At 36.0% G+C, this 27896-nt stretch overlaps 1 protein-coding gene across 5 annotated transcripts in view; it reads left to right on the top strand.

The window, feature by feature from the left end:
* Window positions 1-27896, top strand: part of LOC150103030 (uncharacterized) — a 458183-nt gene that overhangs the window by 34298 nt on the left and 395989 nt on the right. For 2 of the 5 annotated variants that reach the window (XM_090398174.1, XM_090398176.1), the window contains exon 2: window positions 7372-7476. The exons of the other annotated variants lie outside the window; for them this stretch is intronic. The gene's annotated coding sequence lies outside the window, so the exon portion shown is untranslated. The remainder of the gene's footprint in view (window positions 1-7371; window positions 7477-27896) is intronic. 5 annotated transcript variants of the gene reach the window in all.

Raw genomic sequence — 27896 nt, 5'->3', positions numbered from 1 at the left:
CTGCTTGCTTGTCTGCAAGTTATGTTTCCAATTGTGTTCTAAATCTTTTTGTCAGTATCATCACCTTACCAAGGTTACTTGTCAAGGTTATTGTTATATAATTTTTACATTCTAACTTATTTCCTTTCTTGTATAATGTTACTATTATTGATTTCTGGCATTTTCCCTTAATTCCATACCATATGACATAGTTGGTGTATTTCTGTAACCACACTTTCGTCACCATATTTAATTATTTCTCTAGTGATGTTATCATTACCAGGACTCTTGTTTTGTTTTCAAGGTATGTTTACAATTGTGTACTCAGTCTTTCTGTCAATGTTATCATCATCACCTTACCAAGGTGACTTGTAAAGCAATTGTTCTATAATTTTTACATTCTAGCTTATTTCCTTTATTGTATAATGTCTCAATATACCTGTCATTTTATAAACCTCAGCACTTTGAATGTTACAACTGATACTATTCTTAGTAGGCTTTCCTCTAAATGTTAATAAACAAGTTCAAATAAACAGATATGACATGAAAATTAACTCTAAGTATACATATTTTTTATGATATAAATTAAATATATCAAATATCAAGTATTGCATCAAAGAATCAGCTTTTTTTTATGCTATATTGTTGGCAAATTTAAAAAATACATCTGAAACATCAATAAGAACATTATTTGCTTTCTAAAACTGGCATATCTATGAGTTTGAATTTGCTGTACTGTATTATAAACTACTCTAAACATCAGAGAATTTTAAAATGTTCATATGCCATTAAAAAGTTTTATATCAACAATATGCAGCTCTCCCTTCCAGTTTAGGAATCTCTGCATATACTATTCATGGCCCGAAGACATAGATCAATCACCAGTTGGGTAGAAGCTTGAACTGTTTTTGTGCTAGTGAACCTATATGATGGTTGTTTCCATGAATTTCTTGTTTTCACTTTCAATGGGGCACTTGTCTTTCATCCTCTATGATCATGTTGCATTGGTAATTATTGCCACCTTGTTCATAATGCAAGAGCAAATGACTATTATCTTCTCTTTTAATTTCTTATTTGGTATTCAGATAGCATGAAATCAATAACATCAGTGCCATGTGTGGGCAAGTGATGAGGAAAGAGATGAAGGAAACTATTAAATGTTTCTTGAAGAGCTGATGGTTCAAATAATTGGGAGAAAATGGTAGAGGGTTGTTACATGGAACAGCATTCTCCATACGATTTCCTGAGAATGGAGGATGAGAGGTTGGTTTGATAAGTTGGAAGCTGAATTATGATTGGAAGGGACTAGCAGATGTTTTCTTCTTACATGTTTAGAGGAAAGCGAATGATGATTAGTTTGGGTGAAGCATTGAGAAAAGACATTGTGCAGTAAGAGAGCAATTTTTGAGTAAGTGATTAGAGCAGGGGTGGGGAACCCCTTGCCCGTGAGTATTTCAGTTCGCCCCTTTGCTGATGTACTTGTATGTACATGTAAATAAAATTTTATAATAATTTAAATTTAAATAATTAAATATACAAAACCAAAAATAGCTATATTACATATAATACGACCGTCATACGTCTGGTAAGATATTTATTGCACACTACATACACTATATATAAGAGTTAAAATTTACCAGTCGCCCGCGGAAGTTTTTAAATTAGCAATTTTTGCCCTTGATACTAAAAAGGTTCCCCATCCCTGGATTAGAGGGAGTTGATGGGAGAGAGAGAGAGAATTCATCTATTAAGCAGATTACCCTCTGTTGGATAGTATTAAGTATGATTACAGTATTCTGAGTTTGCAGATCTGGAATTTGTGTAGTGTTCAGGGGAGCAGTAGTAGCTTGAATGGAAGATGATCCTTTTTTTTTTTTTTTTTTTTTTTTTTTTTTTTTTTTTTTTTTTTTTTTTTTGGGGGGAGATAATGGATGTGATTAATGTGTGTGTGACAGGAAAGATATGATGTGAAGATCAACTCAAGAAATGAAAACACTGGTTTTACTGAAAATTGGAATATCAGAAGTACTGGAAAGTGAAGTAAGTTCTTTCTTCCAAGAAACAAGAAGATAGGGTTGTGTTTTGGTAGCACTGAGGTTCACTGTTTTGGAGAATAGTGAGATTCAGTGTCTTCCAGTGTCTTGAACATTAAACTTGAATTGTTTGAGTCCAAACAATGTTGAAGAAGAGGAATGGATTGCACTCTCATCAGCAAACTATGAATAGGATACAGCACTACTGAGAGGTCATTAATGTAGAGAGAGAGAGAGTCCTGGTGCTGTCCTACACATGTTATTTCATTCAGTGATCTGCAGAAAGGAAACCATTCACCATGACATGCGCATTGAATGACGAGAGAAGAGAAAACGTGCAACTCATTCTCAAAGGACAGATCATAAGACAGTTTGATAAAGAGGCATCTACAAGGGGGGGGGGGTCAGGAAAGTTCTGATAAACACCTAGAACAAAAATGATATTAAAGCAACTGATATAACCACAAGAAAGAACATATGAAGATATAAGAACATAAGTTACCTTCATAACTCTGCTACTAGTATGTTCTTTCTTGTGATTATATCAGTTGCTTTAATATCATTATTGTCTAGGTGTTTATCAGAACTTTCCAGGCTGCTCTTATATACCATACCAGATCAGATGACTTGGAAATGTCAAGAATGACCACAAGTTTCATCAACTTTTCTATGGCTTATGTTCAAAGAGGAGTAAGTTTCTATATTACTTGAGTTTAATCAATAACTATTAACGAAACTCCAGGTAGTGCAGGTTGTCTGTTATTCTTATTATTATAATGTGGTAACTTCTGTGATATCTGAAAGCTCATCATGAGAGGTGTTTATCAACCACTGTTCACACAATACCTATCTGATCTTTCCTTAAACTCATTTGTTTGAAGAATTCACTTCTGTCCTCCTCTGGCAATTCATTCCACTCATTTATTATTAACCCAGAAAATATCTAATCCTCACACCCTTGTTAACACATCCCAGGAAGATAAACAATTTTCCTTGTATTCTTCTTTTTCGTTGTGCTGGAAATTTCTTAAGCATCTGCTTTATGAAGCTCATTTAGTAATATGTCTGTCATTTCCCTCTCCCTATCAAGTAAGCTTTATAACCTATAAACAAGTAACCAAAGCGGTGAGTGTTTCCACAGGAAACACTCATGGACCACTCTCCATTTTGGTCACTTGTCTCTGGATCTTCTCCAGTGTGTGAAACATCCCTAAGAAATCCAGGTGACCAGTTCATACCATATCAAGACATTATCAAGAGGATAATGAATTTTTTTAACTCCACTTGTAAATGTGTTCTTCAGCATCCAAATGAAAGTTCTGAAGCTATTTTACCCACTTTTCTAGTCATCCATCTGAACTTGAAATCCTTCCACCTAAAATCACTTGTCTCATCAGTTTCCTGCAATTCAGTTCCATCATTGTGATGCACAGTTTGTAATCTTTTGATTTCATAATGCATAATATAAACTTATCTCATTGTGTAGGCATCTCTGGAGAAAGGACATATTGGAATCACTATTTTCTGGTATTAAACCGCTCAAAAGTCAAAAAAAGAAAGCAAGTTTTAATTCTTCTAGTTTCATGAAAAAACTTTATTTCACTTCACCAGGAAATAGCATGAATAAATTAAAAAACTACAAGCAAAGTAATAACCGTTAACATTTCAAGTGTCAAATATTTGAAACATTTGTGCTTAAAAAAGTGAGCATCTGCTGTTACACTGGCTGCTGGTGTGTATTGCTGTATACTGCTGGTAGATACAGTTGTCATGATAGATCAAAGAAGACCTAGATTTTACATAAAATCCCTTGTGTTTTGTTACACTGTGATGATATTTTATCATTTCAGCTGATTCATTGAATGCTCTTGAAAAAAAGCAGTAATTAATGTGGAGCATTTCAGTTTGTTGCCATTCTACTAGATGTTTTATGTGCGTCCAGCCCTGATTTGTGTTTCTTTGATTCTCAATGTCGTTGATGTGTTCGATCGGCATATCTCCCTAGATCTGCCAATTTGTCCTCTGTAGTTTAGCCCACAATTGCAATTGATCTTGTAGACTCCTGGTTTTTTAAGTGGCAGATGTGGTAATTTAGGTGGTTTCAGATTATTGGAGATTTTGTTGCTTGGGTAGAAATCGACTTTTAGATTTTTTTGGTGAAACAATCTTGCTATTTTATCTGTGATTGACACACACTCTCTCTCTCTCTCTCTCTCTCTCTATATATATATATATATATATATATGTGGGAGGATCACTGCTCCTTTATATTCTTGCTTTATTTGTATTTCTGTTGTTTTGGAGGTAAATCAAGAATATAAAGAAGCAGTGATTGAAAAACAAAAATGGTGATGATGATCAGGTTGGGTTCTGTATGGAGATTCCATTATTAAAGATATAGTGGATGAGAGAATGCTGTTTTCCACGATGGAGGATGAACAAAGTGATAGATGTTTTAAATGTGTGAGGGAGTTGGGGGATGGTTGGAACGAATGGTTTGGTTTGGCATAGGGAGAATGCGAGGATAGATAACAGAAGATTATTGAGGAAAGTGAAGGACAACAGTGTTGTAGGATGGATTATTAGTGTGTTGCCCAGGTACAAATGATGAGTTAAGATGGTGAGTGAATGGTATTGCTATCAGAGAAAGGTTACATTTTGTTGATGTGTAGATTGTATTCAAGGGCTGAATGGAATTCTATGAAAGAAATGAGTTGCATTTCTTTTTTACAGTTCCAGTGCATAAAAGAAGTGAATGTGTGAAGCAACTGGAAAGACTGCTGTCACTAGAAGGAAATGTAATGCATGATGTGAACAAGGGGAATCAGAGGCCACGGATATATGGGATGGTGATGGATTTGCTGCAGTCCATGTTTGTGTGTGTGTGTGTGGGGGGGGAAATGGAGGGTACGTATGGGTTATAATTTTTTTGGAGGTTGTAGCCATTGGCTGAAAAGGTATTGCATATGTAGTTTGAATTCTGAAACGAGTGCACGTCATTAGAACAGATGCCTGCACGGTTAGCCTAGTGGCTGTGCGCTTCTCAACCATATGACTGAGGAAGGAATGTCCCAGGTTCGATTACAGTTTGCGAGGGTGTGATGAGACAAGTGGATGTATTCACGTGTATATATGGGTTTTCTATAAATGGTGATCTTGTTCGTCTTAGGATTAGCCAACCATTTCTTAGAAATAAACTCTGAAAAGTAAAGTCTCTCTTTCTTTGGAAGTTAAAGAATAGAAGAAATAGAATTTGAGGATCTTCCTCAGCCATAGCCAAGTTAGCCGGTGTTGGGCGCAGGCAGTAGGGTTTTTCCGCCAGTTTATCTGGCGTTTTTCATCCCACAAGCAGGCAAACCAGCCCCGTGAACACACGGATCTACAGCCATAAATACTTAACCCCCCCATGAGGGGGCTGGCTCAACTCACCCCATTAGGGATGGTTGAGAAAAAGGAAGGAAACTCCATATGAATAAATTAGTACAGATTAATTTATCTCTGTTGGTCAGGGTTTTAATGATGTCATACAGTTTGCGAGGGTGTGATGAGACAAGTGGATGTATTCGCTTGTATATATGGGTTTTCTATGAACAGTGATCTTGTTTATCTTAGGATTAGCCAACCATTTCTTCGAAATTAACTCTGAAAAGTAAAGTCTCTCTTTCTTTGGAAGTTAAAGAATAGAAGAAATAGACTTTGAGGTCATCAGAAATTCTTGGACTAAATTTCCCTAATCCAGTCAGGGAAATTTAGTCCAAGAAATGAATGGTAGGAAATGAATCTTGGCCAACCTGGCCAGTCAGGCCGGCCTGGTTGGCCAAGATTCATTTCCTACCATAGTAAACGTTACACTACCAAATATTGCATCATCCATAACACTGAGCTGTAAATTATCTTATTTATGTGTAACAGATAAATAAACAGGTATATTTATCTAACAGATCTATTTCTATTCATGCATATTATTTTTGTGTGCCAGTCATGTACAAATGGGTCAATGCTGAAATATTACTTACACCTGTTAGAAATTTAGACATATCAACCAAATATAGAATTTCTCTTAATTATTGGTTACTTATATATCCTGAAAGCAAATAAATATTTCCCCCTCTGCAAAGCACACATTTGTTGCATGTCTGCCAGATGCACAAAGTAGAAGTATAAAATGATTTACTTGCCCCCCCCCCTCCCAGTTTAACTGTTGCCTACTATGGATGTGTTAGTTACCCTATCATAAAAATTCTTCTTTTTACTAGTCCCCTCATTCAAAGAACCCTGTGGAATCTCTTGAATAATTTTTTATCATCTGACTTTGGCTTTCTATGACTGCTGTTTAGCTTTCTGCTTATGCTATGGCACAGCATCAATCTCCTGCCAAGTTTGTCATAATCATTGGCTCTGCATTTCCACATGTACCACTTGACTGAAAATTCTAGATGTTTGGTAACCTCCCAGGTCAGGACTGCATGATTGCTTTCTTTCCTTCTTCAAATTTGAAGGCAGCTTGCTTGGTTATGGGCAAATCCTCTACATTCAGAAAATTTGTTTGTTCTCTGCTATTCTGAAATCTCCATCATATACTGTTCGTTAGTAGCTGCAGAAATTTAATGACCTTCCCCTCATGTCTCATTTCCAATCTGTTACCCATAGTTGAAACTCTCCATCATGTCTTACGCTAAGCCAATTTACCAGTACACGTCCTCTGCAGCATCATCTTACGTATTTTGTCATGTTTGTCCCCCCCTCCTTTCTTTCACTCTCAAACACATGCACACACACAAAATATAGTCTCAAATGCAATACTTTTGTTTTTGATTATTTCTACCCTTTTTTATATTACATATGTGGATTCACTTAACTACCATGTGAGATTTAAAAAAAAAAACTAATAACATTACAATTTTACATTTTTATCCTTGGATTAAAGTCATGTTCAGGAATTGTTTTTTGCAGCAATAAAGCAGTTATCTGATAACATTGTAAGCAACATCATGTCTAAAACTAAACCTACCTAGTCTGACCACTTGTAGTAAAAAAATTAATAAAATAAAAATAAATTTTGAGAAATAATAATTACATCAGCCAATTCTTGTTTTGGACATAATTAAATTTAGTCTTTGCTCTACTGCTGATATTTTTATCTTGAAGTTAAGATTTTTTTTTATTTTCAAGTAACCAGTAGCTGATGTAATCTTTGTTATTTTTGTTGATAGAGATTAGTGTTGCTGTAGTCTGGTGCCCTAGGCAATCTAAAGATGAGCATTGTTCTTAGTGTTCATTCTTGTTTAAATTTGATTATTTTATCAAGGTTTCACATGCCTCTTTAAATTCATACTACCTTCTTGTTTAATGTCTCCAGAGCAAGATCAAAAAGGCCTGTTTTCCAATGGTAGATGAAGTGGTCACTTGCTAAACAGCCAAACAGCCAGAGGAGACCAGTAGAAGTTGTAAAAATAGATTACAGGTATCCCTCGATGTCACTGCATATATCAAAATCGCGTTAATCAAATCTAATATTCAATGGTAAAAAGTACAATTCGTCCCTGATCGATTACCGTACTAATAGTTCGTTTTATATGGTACTCTTTTAGGAAAGATAAAAAATGAATGCAAAGTAAATGTTTAATAAATACTTGTACCTACATTAGTTACTGCAATTTTTTTTAATCAAAAGAAGTTATAAAGACTCGTTTGAACAGTTTTAGTTTTTTTTCTTATCGGCATAAATTCTATGCCGATAACAAGCAAAATGACTCTCCAGACCTCGGCAAACAAGCATTCTTAGATTAACATCTGGATCCATATCCATTACTTGCTGCTTAAGCGATTCTAAACTGCGAAATATTCCATCCAGTTCTTTGACTGTTATTTCCTTTGGAACCTCATCTTCACATTCCATTTGTTCGTTGTCTTCATATGTACGTTGTTCAATTTCAAGAAGATCATTGTCACTGAAATCTTTTGAATTTAAATCCAATAATTCTTTAACATCTTCTGTATCAACACCATCAAAACCGATGTCTTCACCAATTGCAATGATTTCTTTGACCACGTTGTCCACAGGATTTTGAAAACAACCTAAGTCATTAGCGCATTCTGGCAGAAGGTTTTTTCAAACAGCTTTCATGCAACTGGAAGACACTTGCTCCCACGAGTCACGAATGTTCTCAATTGCGTGTTTAATGTTAACTTTTTTCCAAAATTTGTGGAGTGTAATCGCATTTTCTCTCGTTGTTTCTACTGCCTTTAAGAATGTCTTTTTAAGAAAATAGGCTTTGAAAGTTGCAGTGACGCCCATGTCCATGGGTTGTAGCAATGATGTCGTATTTGGTGGGAAAAATAAAACTTTCACATTCTCACAAAGATCATTAAGAGAATTTGGATGACCAGGTGCGTTGTCTAAAAGCAAAAGAGCTTTGAAAGCTAAGTTATTTCTCTTGCATTAAGTTTCAATTGCCAGGCAAAAATAAAACTTAAACCAATCTTCGAATAGACTTTGGTTAACCCAAGCCTTCTGATTTGTCCGCCAAATTACAGGTAAAGAGTTCTTGTTACATCCTTTTAAAGCCCTTGGGTTCTGAGTTTGATAGACCAGCAGCGGTATCAATTAAAAATCTCCATTAGCATTCTCTCCAAGCATAACAGTTAAGCGATCTTTTGATACTTTATAGCCAGGCTGCACTGCTTCTTTTTTTTGATATAAAAGTTCTAGATGGGATTTTTTTCCAATAGAGGCCAGTTTCATCTACATTGAAAATTTGACGGTGATCGTAATCATTTTCTTCGATAATTTTCTGCAGCTCAGCAGGAAATGTGGATGCTGCATTTTCAAATTTTCAAGCCAGCCTTTGCTAGCTGCGAATTTTGAATTGTCTTTTTTATATTTAGTCTCTTTAAGTCTTGAAAACAGGCTTAGAGCTTTGGCCGTGATATTATAGGCACTAATTGGAATTCTCTTTTGATTGCAGTCTTCCAGCCAAATAATCAACAGCTCTTCCATTTCAACCATTATAGCACTTCGGTTACGTGTGCATTGCATACTTACAGATGTAGATGCCACTTTACCTTGCTTACAATGCTCATCAGCTTTGTATAAAATAGTCGGTATTGTAGACTCGTTAAAACCAAATTCGCATCCGATCTTACTTTTACTTTCACCACGTTTAAATCTTTTAATTATATCAAGTTTTGTATCTAAGGTCAGTAAGATTTTTCACCTTACTGACTGTTTTGTTACATAATTTTTATATCAAGTTTGTATCTAATTACCTTCCCCTTCTTTTTTTCACTTAATGACCCAGTTGTGGGATTGCTCTTATTCTTCAACATGATCAATGGGCTGTAAAATTTACGAAGAACATAATTTGTAAATACGTGCAACAGAACAACTGGAGCTTGTAATGCACCCACTCTTAATGCTAGCAGTGAAGTAACTGGCTGGCACTCAGCCTCATGGCGTGATTTTTCATGATTTTTGCTCGTTGTTGTTTCAACTGCCTTTGAGAATGTCTTTTTAAGAAAATAGGCTTTGAAAGTTGCTATGACTCCCATTTCCATGGGTTGTAACAATGATGTTGTATTTGGTGGGAAGAATAAAACTTTCACATTCTAACACAGATCATTAAGAGAATTTGGATGACCACGAGGCTAGCAGCCTCGTGGTGTGAGCATGATTTTGCATGGTAAATTTAAAAGTGTGTTAATCAAAACTCTTGCCGCGTTAAGCAAGGGATACCTGTACTTCAGATACTTCAGATGTAGCATAAGAGCTGCCTGTATGAATCATCTGAGAAATGCATATATTCGAACAGAGATGAAAGTTGAACAGCCTGTTATGGAGAGGATAGAGGCATGTGCTTTGAAGCGCAGTATGAACAAGTCTGGAGAATGACAGTAGAACAATGACCTTTGAGAATTATGACCCCCCCCCAGAAGGAGAAAAAGAGGAAGACCAAGGGCTACATGGGAAGGGTCCATTGTGAGAATGGTTGAGATCGGAGGCTTATAGGATGAGAACTCCCAATTAATATATATATTATGTGCCCTCCCCGCCACACACACACAATAGAATCTGAGAACAGACTGCTGGTGACAAATGGAGAAACCTAAAAGAAGATGAAGCAGATGTGATTTTTGTGTTCTTTTTCTGATATTTGCTGTGCATCCAGTTTCACCTATGAACACAAAAGGTTATATGTAGATTTCATTTCATCAACTTCTGGGCAATGAGAAACTACCTTGTTCTGTAATCATTATTCTCTAGTAAAGTAGCATATTGCTCTCCCACCAACCATACGGTTGAGGAGAAAAGAAGCAGATACCCCTGGAGGGGATGGAGGCCTGTCTTCTCAGTCTGCTGAATAAATGCCTTAATTTTATAAAAGTTTAAATGTAGTTTTAATGTTGTACTAAGTTAAATTTTCTAGATTCTTTTTTGGATAGACCTGCAGTATAAGAGGAGAGATATAGTTTTGCAGAAATTATTGTTGTTTTGATGTTTTTTGTTCAGATATTATCAATTTTCTTTTCATTATAATCTGTTTCTTAAGGAGAGGGGTCTATGTTTATGAATTGACTGATGTACCTAGGTTTTCGATATACTCCCAGTGAGAGAGAGAGCCTGATGGAAAGTGAATTATGAGTGTATCCAAGAATGTTAAGGGGTTTTGTTTTTCTATATTTTTTGTGAAACGTATACATTTATGTTGTTTAAGTGGTTGAGGAGAGAATTCAATTTTTGGTGGCCATGTGGCCAAATTACCAATATGTCATTGTCATATGTAAGACAAACCTTAGGTTTTAAATCTTTGACTTCAAGGGCTTAGTATTCATAATAAAGTGCTTAATAAAAGCACTTTATTACGATATGTTACTTCATTTGCCAAAAGTTGTTTTGCACATGAAGTAACTGGAGCAAAGCATGTAGGGAAAGAGGGCTGGTATCCTGTGGAAGGTGAGTTATGAGTGTATCTAAGAATGTTAAGGAGTTTGTTTTACACATGAAGGCTGTTCGACACCTTGTGCAATCACAGTCGCCTAGGAACAGATTATTCCACAAAGTGTTGAACCTCCTCCATGTGTAACTCAACCCATGCCCACTTCAGCAACTCCATTAGTTCATGCTCATTCCATGGAAGAGTATCAGCAGTTCTCACATCCTATTCTAGCATATCCCACACATGTTCAATTAGGTTGCAACAAGGCAACATGGCAAATTCGCTGTCATGTTCCTCCAACCACTCAGTAGTCGTATGAGCCTGATGACAAGGTGCATTGTCCTGTTGAAAGATGGCACCTTGGTCAGGGTAGACCTGCAGATATGGATGGAGATGGTTCGCTAACTGGTCCCTGTAGCATTCACCATTCAGTGTTTGTGGGATGATAACCAATAGACCTAGGATGTTGCCAGGAAAAAGCTCCCCAGACCATAACACCACCCCCACTGGCCTGTTGAACCCCAACTGTGCAACTAGGGGATAGGGCTTCATGCTGTTTATGCCAAATGCAAACACAACCATCAGCATGGACAGCAATAAATGGGACTCATCACTCCAGACAATCTTCTTCCATCTGTGGAGGGTCCATTTTCGATGTTCCTTGGCCTATGTGGGCCGTTATTTGCTATACATGGCCATCATCATTGGTACCCTTATTGGTCTCTGACTGTGGAACTCCAGGCGAAGCAAGGTATGGTGCACGGTGTATGTGGAAATGGGTCAAACTGTCCGAGTGTTGTAGTGGTGGTTGAGCTGTGACTGTTGCATGTTGTTGCTCAGATACTAGGCATGACACCTGATGCTCACTTCTAGGACCAGCCACATGCGGCTGACCAATGTTGAGCCCTTCTGCTGGATATCTGTTCATGGTTAATCCAGTCCTGGTACACCTTTTATACAGTAGTAGAGGAGTAGCCAACAAGTGTGGCTGTTTCTGAAATACTGGTATCTGCCCTCGGTCAGATTGGCTTGCATTGCCACATTTCTTCATTACTGACAAATGTTTAATGATTATGTATAGGTGTGCACATTTATAGTAGCCACATGTGATGTTGATATCATGTGGTACTTTGTTATTGTGCCAAATATTTAAATCAGGCAGGTGTTCCTAATGCAAATCTCTCTCTCTTGTGTGGCTCCAAGCCGTAAAAATTTCTATAAACCTGCATTACATTTGTACTGTGGGTGGTGGGTTAAGGATTTTTTATTCTTTTTGTTAATTTTATATATATATATATTTCTTTAATTATTTTTTTTTTACATGGTCTGGAAATCCTGCTTTAGAGATCAGACAGACAGACACTTTCAGACCTCCAGTATGACCGGAGCTTGATTTTGTGGTAGCTCTACAGTCAGGCTGATATCTCACTCATCAGATGTTAACCTGATTGTACTCTACCACAATCTCCTATTATATCATAATTATATGTTTATTCCTAGATCTAGTCAATTTATAAGTTTTTGTCAATACTATAGCTAATATTAACTCTATAACTAAGAGTAATATATCCTCCCTCGATGAGTCCTTGACTCCCTGGAGGTCTCAGATAATAATAATAATAATGATGACTACTATTGTTGAAGCAAATATGTTAACTACGTATGTATTAGTGTGTTTTATCTGGCCATGAAGAAAAAATTTAAGTGATACAAGACAATGTATTATTATTATTTTTAAATTAATAATGCAATTTTTCATTTCTTACACCTGTCTTAAATTGCATTTATGGGGGAGGAATTTATTCTCTGTCATTATAATTAAATGTTGAAAACATTCAGTATCATGAAAACTTCTATTAAAATAAAATCCTTAGGTTTACACATAACCTACATCAGTGCCTAAAAAAAAAATAATAATAATAATAACTACCATTGTTTAAGCAAATATGTTAACTATTTATGTATTAGTGTGTTTTACAATGTATTTTTATTTTTTTTTAAATTAATAATGCAATTTTTCTTTTCTTACACCTATGTCTTAAATTGCATTTATGGGGAAGGGATTTATTCTCTATCTTAATTAAATGTCGAAAACATTCAGTATCATGAAAACGTCCATTAAAATAAAACCCTTAGGTTTACACATAACTTACATCAGTGCATTTCTGATTGGCCGTTAGTGTCATATGACATCATGGCAACTTAGAGGATGATTGAAAAACATTTAGGATGCAATCAATATAATGAAGCATTTTATTATTGAGGGTCCATAATACACAAAGATTTGCAAAACAAGTGTTCTCTGCCAGATTGACAAGAAAAAAGACCCAGAGGAAGAAATCCATAAAGTGCCATAAGTTACTGTCTGTTGAACTGACTAGTTGGCTTTGTAATATCTTGTAGAAAATGTTTAACCCCCAGACATCTATGCTATCTAAAAAGCACTGATGTTTTTCCCAATGCTCATTGTGGCTTTCATAAACACTGATCAGCATTCGACCATTTGGTTCATTTATAAACGTTAGGATCCATTTCTGAACTATATCAGTTTCAGTTTTCTTTGAAAACTGAAAAAACATGGAAACATGCAAAATGCTTACCATAATACAGCCTAAAAGTACAATATATTAAAAGATCTTTATAATATGTATCTTGGGGGCTATCTCCTCTTTGTATTAAAACTTTCTTTGTATCCGAATTTTTCATGTCTTATTGTGAAGCATGCTATTTCAGCCTATTTGCAAAGTAAGTTTATTGCTGAACAACATCTTCATATGCTCAGTATCTTGATTATGTTACATTTTTGTAACATGAGGATCAATGAATGGCATGGGCTCTTAGTAATGTGTTAGGTTTCTAGCAGAAAGAAAAAAAAAGTGTGTATTCTTTTGCAGAAAATGTGATCTTTACTCAGATCTAAAGTTAAGGATGAGTAAAGATCACCTTTTCTGCAAAAGAATACACACTTTTTCAAAAATGAGTTTTTAGGACTCATTTTTGAAAAAAAAAATTTTTACATTCATTGCACACATTAATAAATAAATGTGTGCAATGATTTGCCTGTATTGTGCACTCATTTGCTTATAGGGTGAATTATGGGTTACAAATCTTTTTTCAAGGGAGAGTATCCTGTGATAGATTCTATCACCAAGATATATGAATAGCTATTAATGCATTTCACACATCACCCAGTGTTTTTATGTCAAAGCAAATGAACCTTCATCTATTTCACTTTTGGGTCAGACCCAAACATGGAGATCATCTCCATGTTTGAGTCTGCCTCCCACTGACGAGACCTCAATAAAGGTCGAAACCGGTCTGGGTAGTGGGCCTTCCCTTAATGCATAGCAGTATGCATGTCTGCAAGGAGATGTGCTTTACATTATGGGAGATACTGAGACAAGGAGTGATGAGAGCTTGGTCCAACTTTGCTGAGCGTTGCCTGGTGTTGCACCACCTTACCTCAGTCCTGAAGATATTTTCAAGTGCAAACTTTGTTTGCTTACACTTGGATAAAGGATTAAACTAAATTTATTATAGTCTAACCAAGTGAAAAATAAACTTCCAACATTTCTAGACCTACCAGGTGTTTCATCTTGCAATGAAGATCATTGCCTGATAAAACGCCAGTACCCTGCTTAATGTGGGTCCAGAAGTGATGCTGTGTTTAGTTCTCGCCTGAAAAAAAAAAAAAATCCAACATGCCATGTGAGTGATAACAAAAACATATAAAAAAAAAGTTTGCCCACCGATTAGAGACCCTTCGACACTTCTGCGATGACCCAAAAAGGAGAATCCATTCCGATAATAGGGTAATTAATCAATCCGTCTTCTGGGATGAGTTTGTTTAATATTACAGGTCGGAAAATTTAGCTTTTCTTTTACAAACATTGTACTTTTTAAAGTGTAACTATTTTGCTTATATAACAGTTGGAAAAATGTACGTAGAGTATTAACAAAATTAAAAAAAGTATAGCATAAAACAAAAATTTAACGAAATTTATTTTTAAGAAAGTTTTCTATAAAATAAAAATAATTATACAGAAAAACAGAAATTTTTTTCAAATGAACTTAGATATTCTAAACTTACAGTTGAGAAAACTGAAACACTTTAATGTTCCAAACCGATTAATTATTTACCACTTGTTGTGACTCTTAACAAACCCATGCAAAAAAAGAGGTTGGAAAAAAATACCATTATGAAATCCTTTTAATCTTCATAGTCATCTGAATCCACATTCTTCTTTAGACTGCCAACATTTTCCATAAGTTAAATCACTATCAGTCCAAGTTTCATCTAGATACACAATTGGTCTTTTCTCCTCCCTGAAATGTCCTATTGTTCTCAAATACTGTATTCTAGATAAAACAATGTCACTTTGCTCCATGATAAGTTTCCTTTTATTCTGAGACTTTTGAAAACAAAATCCGATTTCATGAAGTATTTTCCTTAAAGTTTCTCTTTTCCAAGGAAAATTAATTTTTTCTTTAAGCACAAATCAATTTCGGACTCTTTTCTTGACCACGTAAAATTCGTGAATAGTTCTTCTTATAACGTCTACATCAAAATCATTCAAAGCTACGGTTTCGATGGTTTTCTTTCGCTGGCGCTTTTTTTTCAGATTTAAGTTTTGGCTTACCTTCACCTTTTGATTCCCTACGAATTCTTTTAACAGTCGACCCCGATTCACACGCATTTGCACGTTTTATGACTTGAGAAAGGGGAACAAGGAGACTGCCTTTTAATGATTCTTTTTCGTAGAATGTCAGCACATTATTCAGTATTCTTATGCAAGAACTACTGAAACATTTAACAACAGAACTTGTTGACTGTACTGGATCCATCATACAAATTAATAATAAAAAAATATTGCTAAAATGCAACAACAAAAATCAAGCTACTACTAGTACAGCGACAGACAAGAAAGCACGTGATTTCGCATGTTGGCGACCAATTCGTACATCCTTCATTTCTTTCTCCCCTTCAGCATGAATCGACTATTCTTGGCGAAACGCCAAGCAGTGACCAAGCGGTGGGTGAACTATACCAGACACACTGTGGAAATTCCCCCCCCCCCTCTCCATCATAGAGTGTAAAGCAGTTTTGGAAGCTGATTATAAGACAGAGTAGGAATCAGGTGGTTACACAGTCGTAAGGCTTCCCAATCAGCTTCCAAATAATCTTGCAGTATTGATGCATTTGAGTCATGCTACAAGGATGGCTGTGTAATAGCATGCAAGAGGTGCTGTTGAGACCATATTATGACATGAAGACTGGATGCTCTCTGTGTGGATGACATGTCTAAGACTATCTTCTTCCACCATATGTTCTGAAACCTTCCTCTTTCCTTTTGAAATATTAACACGATTGTAAACTTAAATAAATATAGTGATACTACAGGTAAAATAAAAAACAAACCTTAAAAAAAAACACACTAAAAATGTTTCACATGCACTTTTTGCTGTCATTTGTGTTGGATAAACACCAACCTAAATTATGTGCATCAGCACCTGCAGTCATCATGTCACCAGGTCAAAACAGATCTGATCTGTTTTGACCTGGCTCAAATCTCTGCCGCAACAACAACTACTGCCCATCTTAATGTTCAAACTACATCCCGTATGATTCCTTCTGCCAGTAAGGTGCTACCTATTCTTGTGCATTTCTTGAATCTCTTCTTTTTGAATAATCATCATCATCAAATTCCTGCCATGTACCCTCAAGGGATGTACAGGATATGATAGTACTCCATGAAAAATTTACATCAGCATTAACTTCTTATCTACAATTTTCCTCCAAATCAGTCCATTACCTGCCAAGACTCCAACATTATCATAGTTCTATCTTCTAAGGTAATTTTTACTATGTCAATCCACTTATATCTTGGTCTTCCTCTGGGTCTTATTCCTGCCAGAGAACAGTTGTTTTGCTAATCTTTTCTCTCCCATTCTGTTTAAGTGACCATACCACCTCAGATTAGCTCAGCTAATGCATTTTTGGATGCTGACAATGTCACGTTTTTTCTAATATCTTAGTTTTTAATATGATATTGCCATTGATGCCATCTGTTTCATGCCCCTAATCTTTCTCAGGACACTCAGATCTGTGGGCTCTAGTCTTTGGTCAAGTGTTTTTTTTCTAACCCAGCTCTCAGATCCATAAGTTAAAATCGGTTTGAACACTATCTTGTATATAGCTAATTTAGTGTTTTCTCTAATTTCTGTCTTAATCCATAGAAATTTATTCAGTTGACTTCTTACCATATCAGCTTTGTTGATTCTGTTGTCTATTTCCATATTTAATTTACCATCTTTACTAAAAATCGTGCCTAAGTAGCTGAAATATTTTACTTGTTCTATAGGTTCTCCATTCACAATGCAGTTGATATTTTCAATGCTTCTGCCTATTTTCATTGTGTTTGCCTTGTTATTGATGACCTTTATACTATATCTATTACAACAGTTATTCAGTTTAGTCAGGGAATCTTGCAGACTTCTAGTGGATTTACTTAGAAGTATAACATTTTCTGCATAAAGCAAAGAGCTGACATTAACATCTCCAATTTTGATATCAGGTTTAATACCATTTTCCTTCAAAATGTGATCCATATAGATAATGAATAACAGGAGGGGATAATGTACATCCTTGTCTGACACTAGATTTAACATTAAACCATCTTCTAGTAGTTCCTTCAATTCGAACTGCTGCCTTACAACTCAAAGAAAGACTAAGTATCGCTTGTTATAATGCCCCAATGACACCATATAGCTGTAGCATTTTGAATAGCTTTTCTCTTGGCATCTTGTCATATGCCTTTTTCAGATGTACAAAACTTAAATACAGATCTTTGTTATTGGATCCTGTTCTCAAAATGTTTCATTTTTTCTTGAATAATGTTTGTGTATTTCAGTCTACAGTTCACATCTGAGAGCTGCTCAACTTTTACTCTCTTTAAAATTTTCTTACATGTTCCTCTTTTTAATATGAAATTCAATTTTATCCTGCTCAAGACTAAATGGTGATCACTTCCAATTTCAAATCTTCTTTACACGCTAGTGTCCTGCACCAGGAAGAAAACATCACTATGAACAATAACATAGTGAGTCTTTTTTTTTTATTCCTTGCCTCTTCTGTCCATGTCAATTTGTTCACATTTTTATGTTGGAGCATTGTGTTAGTAATAACCAGTCCATGTTCTGAGCAGAAATCCAACAGGTATTTGCCATTTTTATTAGCTTTGCTATTTTCTCCAAATTTTCCCAAAATATTTTTGTACTGTATGTCTGACAGTCATTTCCTACTCTGCTATTTAGATCCCCATCAAGGACCAGTTTTTCATTTTGTCAGTTGCTTTCCCTAAAGCTTGAAATAATTACTCCACTTCTACCTTAGAACATTCTGTGGGACCATAGGCATAAATAAGTCTCATTCTCCAGTTCCTCATTCTGATATTTTCCCAAGTCACTCTACTTAAGACTGCCTACTATTCAAGATTAGCCCCGTATTTAGTGTTGAATGTCATGACTACTTCTTTTCCTTGATTACCATTGCCTGATTATAACATTTTATATTTATTGCTCAGAAAGATCTCACCAGTTTTTGTGTTTTCTGTTTCATTCACTCCTATTATGTCAATGTGGTACTTATCCAATTCCTCAGCTAGCTCCATTTCTTTGCCATTCAGGCTTCTTATGTTGATAGTACTGATCTTGAAGTCAGGTGATGTTGAGTTGTGGTGTATTTTATGATTTGTCATTAAGCCACAGAGAGTCTTTTTAACTCTCTGTAGCTTAAGATTTCCATGTGTCATGTTATCATTCATCTTGGTAACTCAGATGCAATCTGAGTTACCAAGGGGGAAAAAATGTCAACCATCAAACTATTGAGCTACCCTGGTTGGCTGAGTGGTTAGCATATCCACTCTTCAGCAAAGGCTGCAGGTTCGAATCACACAGTGGGCATAGATGTTTTTGATTATCTGTGAAATAGTGGTGGTGGTGGGCAGTAGATGGCATTGGTGTAGATGATGTGATTCGCTGTATTTGGTGGATTGAGTGTTAGAGACAGAGAGTTGTAGAGTGGGTGCCCTCCCTTGATGAGTCTTTGAATTCCTTGGAGGTGTCACATAATAATAATATCAAACTATCAACCTGTTGCTCTCACCTCAGTGTCATTGTCTGAGGTAATGGAGGTCATCAGTAGTCAACTTCATGGATGGATAGCTTTCAACTCATCAGTGGTCACTAATATGGATTTATCAATCGAGTTCCACAACAGATTCTTATCTACATCATTCATCCAGGAATACATGTCATAGAAAGGTTTAGAGAAATGTGCTCTTCTGCACTTGACATTTCTCAGACATTTGATAAAATTTGGTGGATAGTGCTCCTCAGGAAATTATCATTCCATTGTTACTCTACATGTGTTTGGAATTTGATCCAGTTTTCTGTCAGGTTGTTCACTTGTAATGGCAGAAGACACTCTCTCTTTAGATTTTCTTGTTAATCCAGGTAATCAAAGGGTTCTGTTATTTCACTAACTCTCTTCCTTTAATAAATAATAGTAACATAAATAATTTGCTCTTACGGATCTCAAACTGTGTTGCTCCAAACAGAAAATTGAACTGCGGGCCTACTAAACCAGCTACTCCCAGTAATCTTTTAGTTAATCTACCTCACTTCTATGGACAACCTTCTCCTCGAGATTTCCTTCAGGGCTACAACCTACAGTTCTTGAAGAGAAATAACAAGTGATTACTTCATTTTTGACACCAGCATGCGCATGGCATTTATTTGCTATACGACTTGCAGCCTTTCATGTGCAGGAGTGTGTGTATGCACGCACGCACGCTGTGTATATATATATATTAGCTGTGTGTGTGTGTGTGTGTATATACACAGCTAATAATTCTCTTTTAAAAGATTTTGAAATAACACGGTTTAGAAAACATAAGCAGTTCTATTTTTACACTGTATATTTTGATGTTACACTGTATATTTCTGCTTGGATTCAGTTCTGTTAAAAAGTGTATTTCCATTATAATTATCATTTCCTAGTACGGTACATATGTACTTAATCTTGAATTTTGGGGAACCCCCCCCTCGATGTTTTAAATATCAGGGATTACTCTATGCTACGGAATTTACACAAATGCAGTAGAACTTATATAGCGAAATCACAAAAAAGTGTTGGTGGCTTTAAAGCAGCTAAGGATTGTGCGACTATTATTTTGCAGCAATGCTTCAGGAGATTGTATATTGAAACTGTTACTCATTAATCAATCCCTATGACCACGGGCAATGAAAGGTGTGGATTTCAACATGTTACTAGTGCACTGGAAGGCAAATAAAAAAAGGTTGGGTTATAAAAGAAATTTTTAATGAATGGTTCCATCAATATTTTGTTCCAGAAGTTAAATGCTATTTGATGGAAAAAAATCTAGACTTTAGAGTTTTATTGATTATAGACAATGCACCTGGCCATCCTGTTTTAAAACATTCGAATGTGGAATTTTGTTTTCTGCCACCTAATACAACATCCTTAATACAACCAGTAGACCAGGGTGTGATCGTTACCTTCAAAACTTACTACATAAGATGAATATTCAAATACATTTTGATAAACTAGGAAAAGGTAATTTACTGACAGTTATTGAAGTGGGGAAGAAATTTTCTATTTGTGGATTGCATCAAGCCTGCTAAGTTGGTTATCAGAATTGAAACCATCAACTTTAAATGCATGCTGAAAAGCTTCTTGGCCAGAATGTGTGAAAAAGAAGAACCCTGTATCTTTGCATACAACTGAATATCCCAATATCATCAGATTAGCACATGCAGTTGGCAGAGAAGGAATTGATGATTTTTCTTCTGCAGATATTGAAGAATTGATGGTTCAAAAGGTTGTTAGTGATGACAAAATAATAGAAGCTGTCCTTGAGAATCTCAATGAAAAAGAAAAAAGTGATGATGATAAAGAGATTATACTCATTGCAGGATTAATTAAAGGACTTCAAATAGCTAGTAAATTGGAAAGTCATTTTTTTACACATGATCCAAATACTGAACAAGCTGAACATGAACTGAAGTCATGCATGGTGTGATATGAAGAATTATACAAAGATGTAATCAAAACAGGATTTCAACGATTAATTACAGAGTTTGTGGTAAAAAAAAAAATCAACCTTCAGAATTATTGGAAATTAGTGCTAATTTAGTTCTTTTTACTGAAGAAAACATTTCACCATTTCAATATGAACAGGACGACCAAAGTGTTTCAAGTGATGGAAGTGATTTAATTCTATTTTCACACAAAAAAATGTGGCTGCTATCAGAAAGTGACAGTGAATAAAATTTAACCAATAACCATATGCGTGCGTGTATTTGGACCTTTTCAAATTTCTGGTTAATTAGTGAGACACTATTTTCTTTAAGAGATGCATATATGTTTTGTTTGAAAATAACTTGTTGTTTGTATTAGGTTTTCACATCTGGAACCATTCTTCTATTTTTTCATATGCACTGTATTCTTTTTTCAAAAGTTTTCGTTTACACGATTTTTTCTGGAACCAATCTGTTATGTAAATGGAGAATTGTGTGTGTGTGTGTGCAATCCCAAACATCCATGTCCACAGCACGATTCTAACCAGCAGCCTCTTGACTGGAGAGCAGATACACTAACTAGGCTGGCATATATATTTTATTTATGTTTTTTATTTATTTATTTATTTATTTTTTAATGGACCTATTCAAGTAAGAGCAGAAAAAAGAGTGCAGCATATGCATTATAATTCTGAAACCACTTGTATCATAATTCTCAATTCATATTCAAATGGGTACTTCTCCAACTCTCTCTCTCTCTCCCTCCCCTCTCCTGGATTGATGCAAGTATTATTGAAATTTACGCGTGGATAGGCGTATGTGTTTGTCAGACATGTAATAGATTTAACGGTATTGATATGAACACAGATGGATAAGAAAATAACTATTTATTAACTTAAAAGCTAATATTTCGCTGGTATTATATCCAGCATCTTCAGAGCACACAACACAAAGTTTGTTACAAATTCAAGACAACCACAATCTGGTGTAACAGTGGGGCTAGTATAAGTAATTGCAGCATGCAACACAAGACTAAAGTCCTAATAGGGTGCCATCTAGGTTTAAAAAAAAATAGTTCAAAGTTTTGAAATAGTAGTCCAAATAATAGTCTTAGAAAATTTGAAAAAAATAAAATAAACGTAATAAATATTAATTTGGTCTTAGGATGACTGTCTTCCAAATCTTTGGTAGATACAGCCATACTTGTTAAGGTTTGGAGTATGTTTTAAGGCTTCTGTTGATTCCAGGAACAACCTCTCTGACTTATAGAAGCTTCTGTGCATTACTTTTGTTTCTTTCCAATTGATCCTGTGTGCAGGGGTATCCAAAGCATGGTCTGCCATAGCGAAAGTGTCGGATATATTTTTTTTTGTGTTCACCGAGGCGGATGGCCACAGTTCTTCCTGCCTGTCCATAGTAGGCTTGATGGCAAGAACAGGGCACTTAATATACTCCTGGATGTGATAAAGGAGTGCATTTGTCCTTAGGTGAATGGATGAGAGTTGCTAATTTTACATAAGGTTTAAATACTGTGCGTAGTTAGTTATTGTTTGTTAAGCACCCTAGATAACTTTTCAGATGTGCCTTTAATGTATGGGATGGTGATAGTTTTGTTGTAGTTCTGTGGTAGATAGAGGGGATTTCTGGGTAGCATTTAGTATGTTATAATCCCCATAAGTAAAATCTTATGGAGATTATAACCATTGGTTAAGAAGATGTGACATAGGTGAGAAAGTTCAGCAGTGAGAGCAGTGTCATTGGAACAGATTGCTCTAGCTCTATGGGTTAGTGTTTTTAAGATACCATATTGTTGAGAAGGGTGATGGTGTGATTGTTTGTGTAAGTATCTCCCTGTATGTGTGGGTTTTCTATAAACCGAAAATGATAAAGAACCTTCTGGAAGACGTGTGATCAGTGTGTCCAGGAAGGGCAAGCAGTCATTGGCTTCTAGTTCCATTGTAAAGTGGATTTTAGGGTGCTGGCTATTTAAATGCGCTAAGAATGTATCCAGTATGCTTGGGCCATGTGGCCAAATAGCAAGCACATCGTCAACATAGCATAGCCAAAACATTGGTTTGAGAGAGTGGCTGTATTGATAGCTAGTTTTTCCAGATGTTCTGTGTAGAAGTTGGCTAATGGGGGTGAAAGGGGCGAACCCATAGCTGTCCCATCTAATTGTTTGTATATTTTCCCTTTCCATGTAAAATAACCTGTCTGTACTGTGAATTTAAATAGCTGAAATATATCTGGGGGAAATTGTGAATTTAGTAAGTAAAGTGTTTCAATCAGTGGTACATTAGTGAATAATGAGGTGATATCAAACCTCACCATTAGGTCTGAACTATTTAAGGTGTGATTTTCTAAAATACCTTTTAGGTGGGTAGAATTATTTGGACTACTATTTCAAAACTTTGAAATTTTTATTTTTATTTTATTTTTTTTTAAATTTTTTTTTTTAACCTAGATGGTGCCCTATTAGGACTTTAGTCTTGTGTTGCATGCTGCAATTACTTATACTAGCCCCACTGTTACACTGGATTGTGGTTGTCTTGCATTTGTAACAAACTTTGTGTTGTGCGCTCTGAAGATGCTGGATATATTACAAGCAAAATATTAGCTTTTAAATTAATAAATAGTTATTTTCTTATCCATCTGTGTTTATATCAATACCGTTAAATCTATTACAACATATTGAAATGTAATTTAGCTTACTATGTATTTATGTATCAATGTATGCTGCTATGAGTTAGGGACTGTAAGTGTTCCTTTATCCAAATAGTATAAACAGTGGTATTATTAACACGAGACCACCATGAGGTCAAAAGACTCATTGTGGGAGGTACAAATTGTTGCACAGAAAGCCCATCAATATGCATTCACCATACTGTCAGGTGATGTTCCACTCGCCAGCCACCTGCATTCAAAGAACCTGCTCCTCATGCCCACCCACGCACGCACGCCTTATATAGTTTCCAGGAATGACCCCTTGTTCTACTCCTCACATAAATTCTGTGAAAAATTTCTTTCACGTTAACCCAGTAACATTGCCTCACCAAATAAATTTCTCTCATATCCCTGTCCTCCTGCTAATTAGTTACTTCCTTAGTCTTCTCTGGACCCTTTTTAATACATCCTCATTGACATGAAAACTGGCAACCAAATCTATAAAATAATCTATACGAGTCCTGATGAATGCCTTGTGTGGATTATTTATAATCTGTTTATTTCTGCTTGTTAAGGTCCTCCTCCTCGTTACCATAATCTGACATCAGTACAGTAAACCCTTGCAGAACGCGATTTTGCACATATGCATTATCTTAATTGTTTCCATTTAATTTGTCCAAAGCTAGAATTTCATTCATACGCAGTACGCTGCAGAGCGTCGGCAGGCAACCCTGCTTAGCGCTGCTCGCTAGCTGAGTGACCCAGGCCAAGTTGCGATCATTTCACTCACGTTAGCAGAGCTGTAATCACGTATTTATCAGTCTTTATCCTCTTCTCCTTTTGCATTTGTATTTCTTTTAATTTCAAAAATTCAATATGACATCTAAGAGGAAGAATGAAGATGATAAAGCAGCAAAAAAGATGCAAAATTTTGACATTATCTCAGAAAATTGAAATTTTAGGTAAGTTGAAAAATGGTACACGTGTTTCATCGCTTGCAAGAGAACTAGCTATAAACAAATTAAGCATAAGAAAAATATAGGAGAATGAAGAAAAGATTCGGTCTAGTGTCAAAGCTTCAGGCGATACTTTGGCAAAGGTTGCTCAAGTTTCAAGAAGAATTCCGCAATTGGAAAAGATGTAAAAAATATTAATAGCTTGGATTGACAATCAAGTAAACGAAAAAGGCTCAGTTGTGGATGGTGTTGCTATTCGAAACAAAGCTTTAGATTTATTTTCTTTCGTTTTAAATAAAGATGGCCAATTGTCAGGGAAAATTGACTTTTAAGCAAGCAAAGGTTGGCTTGAAAACTAAGCGTCGTTTTAATTTGCACAATGGAAAGCTTCAGGGAGAAGCTGGCTCTGCAGATAAAGATGCAGCAGAGAAATTTAAACCCCAATTTTTGAAATTCATTGAAGAGAGGGGCTACGTTCCGCAACAAGTTTTCAATGCGGATGAGACAGGCCTATTTTATAAGTGAATAGGACAACAAATCTACATCACAAAGACACAAAAGGTTGCCCCAGGTTTTAAAGCTTTTAAGGATGGACTCATTTTTGCTTTTTTGTGGAAATGCATCAGGCAACTTCAAGTGCAAGCCTCTGCTCATATATCGATCTAAAACTCCTCATGCATTGCAGGGAAAAATTTTTGAGCAATTGCCCGTTGTGTGGAAGTGGAATAGAAAAGCTTGGGTAACAAAAGCCCTCTTTAATAACTGGTTTGAAAATTCATTTGTTAAAGTCAAACATTACTTAGAACAGCAAAACCTGTGCTTTAAAGTTCTCCTAATTCTCGATAATGCTCCAGGACACAATCCTGAAGCCCTTACAACATTGCATCCAAATGTAGAGGTTTTATTCCTCCCACCTAACACCACTTCCTTAATTCAATCAATGGATCAAGGGATCATAAAAACATTCAAAGCCTATTAATTATGTCAGGCATGTTTACACCTCTGCAAATAAAGCACTAGACGAAGGAAAGCATGACACGCTAATGGTATTTTGGAAGTGATTTAACATAAGCCACTGCATAGAAATGATTAAACTATGGTAACAAGTGAATTCTTCAACATGGAATACTTGCTGGCATCAGCTCTGTCCAAAGTTGTCAACAATTTTAAAGGATTTCCATCGATTTAAAATGAAGCCAAAGAAATTGTACAAATTACAAAAGCAATTGGCTGTGAAGGATTTTCAGATATGGAAGAAGGAGAAGTCAAAGAATTAATCAAGAATGACGATCGAGAAATGACGAATGAAGAATTGGATGATCTTGTAACACCAGCCAACAGTGAAAGCTGCGATAGTGAAGAAGATAAAGCGCCTTTAACTTACAAGAAGTTAAACGAATCGTTAAAAAGGCACAGGAACTGTCTGATTTTGCAATGGAGATTGACCCAAATGAAGAAAGAAGTAGGACACTTTATGAAAGACATTTTTGAAAAACTGCACTCCTTACCGCGAAACTCTTAAAGAGTTTTGTCAGTCATTGTCTCAAGCAAAAATCACTAGCTTTTTTTTAAAAAAATAATTGTATCATGTACCTACTTATTAAGCAGTAATAAAAATCCTTTCAATTAACATTTGTTTCATTTTTCCCTTTTAATTACAACAATATTTAGGTTAGTTTAAATTATATATACATAATTTCTTAATTTGAACTATACCTAATACATTTTTTTCCATAGAAAGTTAACTTTGCGGAATGCGATTTTGCCGTGCGCGCAATGTATTAATGATGTAACCTCCTCGTTCGGCAAGGGTTTACTGTACTTCACAACTTTCCACTGTGACCTTTGAACTTCAGATCCTTGGCCACTCCCTGTTCTCTTGTCTCCTTTCTTTTCTCCAAAATTTCCCCACCAAGTGCACACACTGCTTGGAAAGCGTTCAGTGGATAGCCCATTGGCAAGATGATCGTGCCATGTAATGAGTCACGTGTTTGAAGCCGGTATAAATTGGAGGAATATGATGCTCCCAAGTAGCTGTGTCCAGATGAAATGGCTGTGAGAAGGGAAGTGACAGAGTTTGAAAGAGACACATTGTTGACAAATTAGGCCATCCCAGCTCAAAAAAACCAAAAAACCCCAAACCACCATTCTTCGGCCTGTCATTGAATGCAGATTTCTGGGCATTAATTGGAACATGAATCTGCACAAAAACATTCAGAACCCAGGCTCACAACACACTATCCATGGTAGGACCACAGTATGCAAGCCTCACATCCCGAACCAACATGCAGCATCGTCTCAGTGGTATAAAGAGTGTACAGTGGGAAGCAGAAGCTTGGAAAGATGTGTTGTTGTTGTTATTATTACTTGATGCCTCCAAGGAGTCCAAAGACTCATCGAGAGAGTGTTATAGAGTGATGAATCGTATTATACTCTCTAATGAGCAGATGGATATGTGTGCGTGTGTTGGGGAGGGGGTGGCAGATGCCTGGTAATCTCTTACCAGAGTGCATAATCCCAACTATGAAATTTGGAGGTGGCAGTGTGATAGTATGGTCATGTTTTTCCTGGTTTGGCATGAGATCTCTGTTTGTGGTGCCATGAACATTGAACTCTGAGTGGTATCTATGAAGAGTAAACTCCATGGGATTGCTACAGTCTTGCAGTGAAAGGAGGTCCTACTCTTATTGTGATGGGTGCGATGGCTGTTTGTTCCACATATGCATTATGGTGTCTTGACTTCTTTCCAAACACTGTTAAGCCTTACAAAAACCAGACCAAGAACTTTGTAATTTTCAAGCACAATGCTGAAAGCAGCAATGGTAGCAGACAGTGGTGGACTGGAGTGGAACTCCAGTCCACCACTGTCAAATTTGATTAATTGTGTGGCAATCTATCAAATGTCTTTGTAAAATTTTAAGTATCTCACTGTATATGCATGTCCTTTGTCCAGCACATTCATCACCTTGTTATAATATTTAAGTAAGTTGGTAAAACATGATCTCCCGTTAATAACTGACGGGAGGTTATGTTTTACCACTGACGACTACCAACCACACTCACTGAATGTTACCTTAGGTTGCTATAAAGAATAATATGTAAAAACAGTCATTCGTCAGCTCACATGTTGAATGTGGAATTCTGGGCAATGACTGGAACACTCAAATCTGCACAAAATTCAGAACTGAGGCTCACGTCATAGGTTTCCATGGTATGACTGCGATATG

Source organism: Typopeltis vanoorti, chromosome 9 (genome assembly GCF_054136105.1).
Source record: "Typopeltis vanoorti isolate ZY-2024b chromosome 9, IOZ_Tvanoo_1.0, whole genome shotgun sequence".
Classification (NCBI taxonomy): domain Eukaryota; kingdom Metazoa; phylum Arthropoda; class Arachnida; order Uropygi; family Thelyphonidae; genus Typopeltis; species Typopeltis vanoorti.
This window is presented reverse-complemented; position numbering and strand designations above follow the sequence as displayed.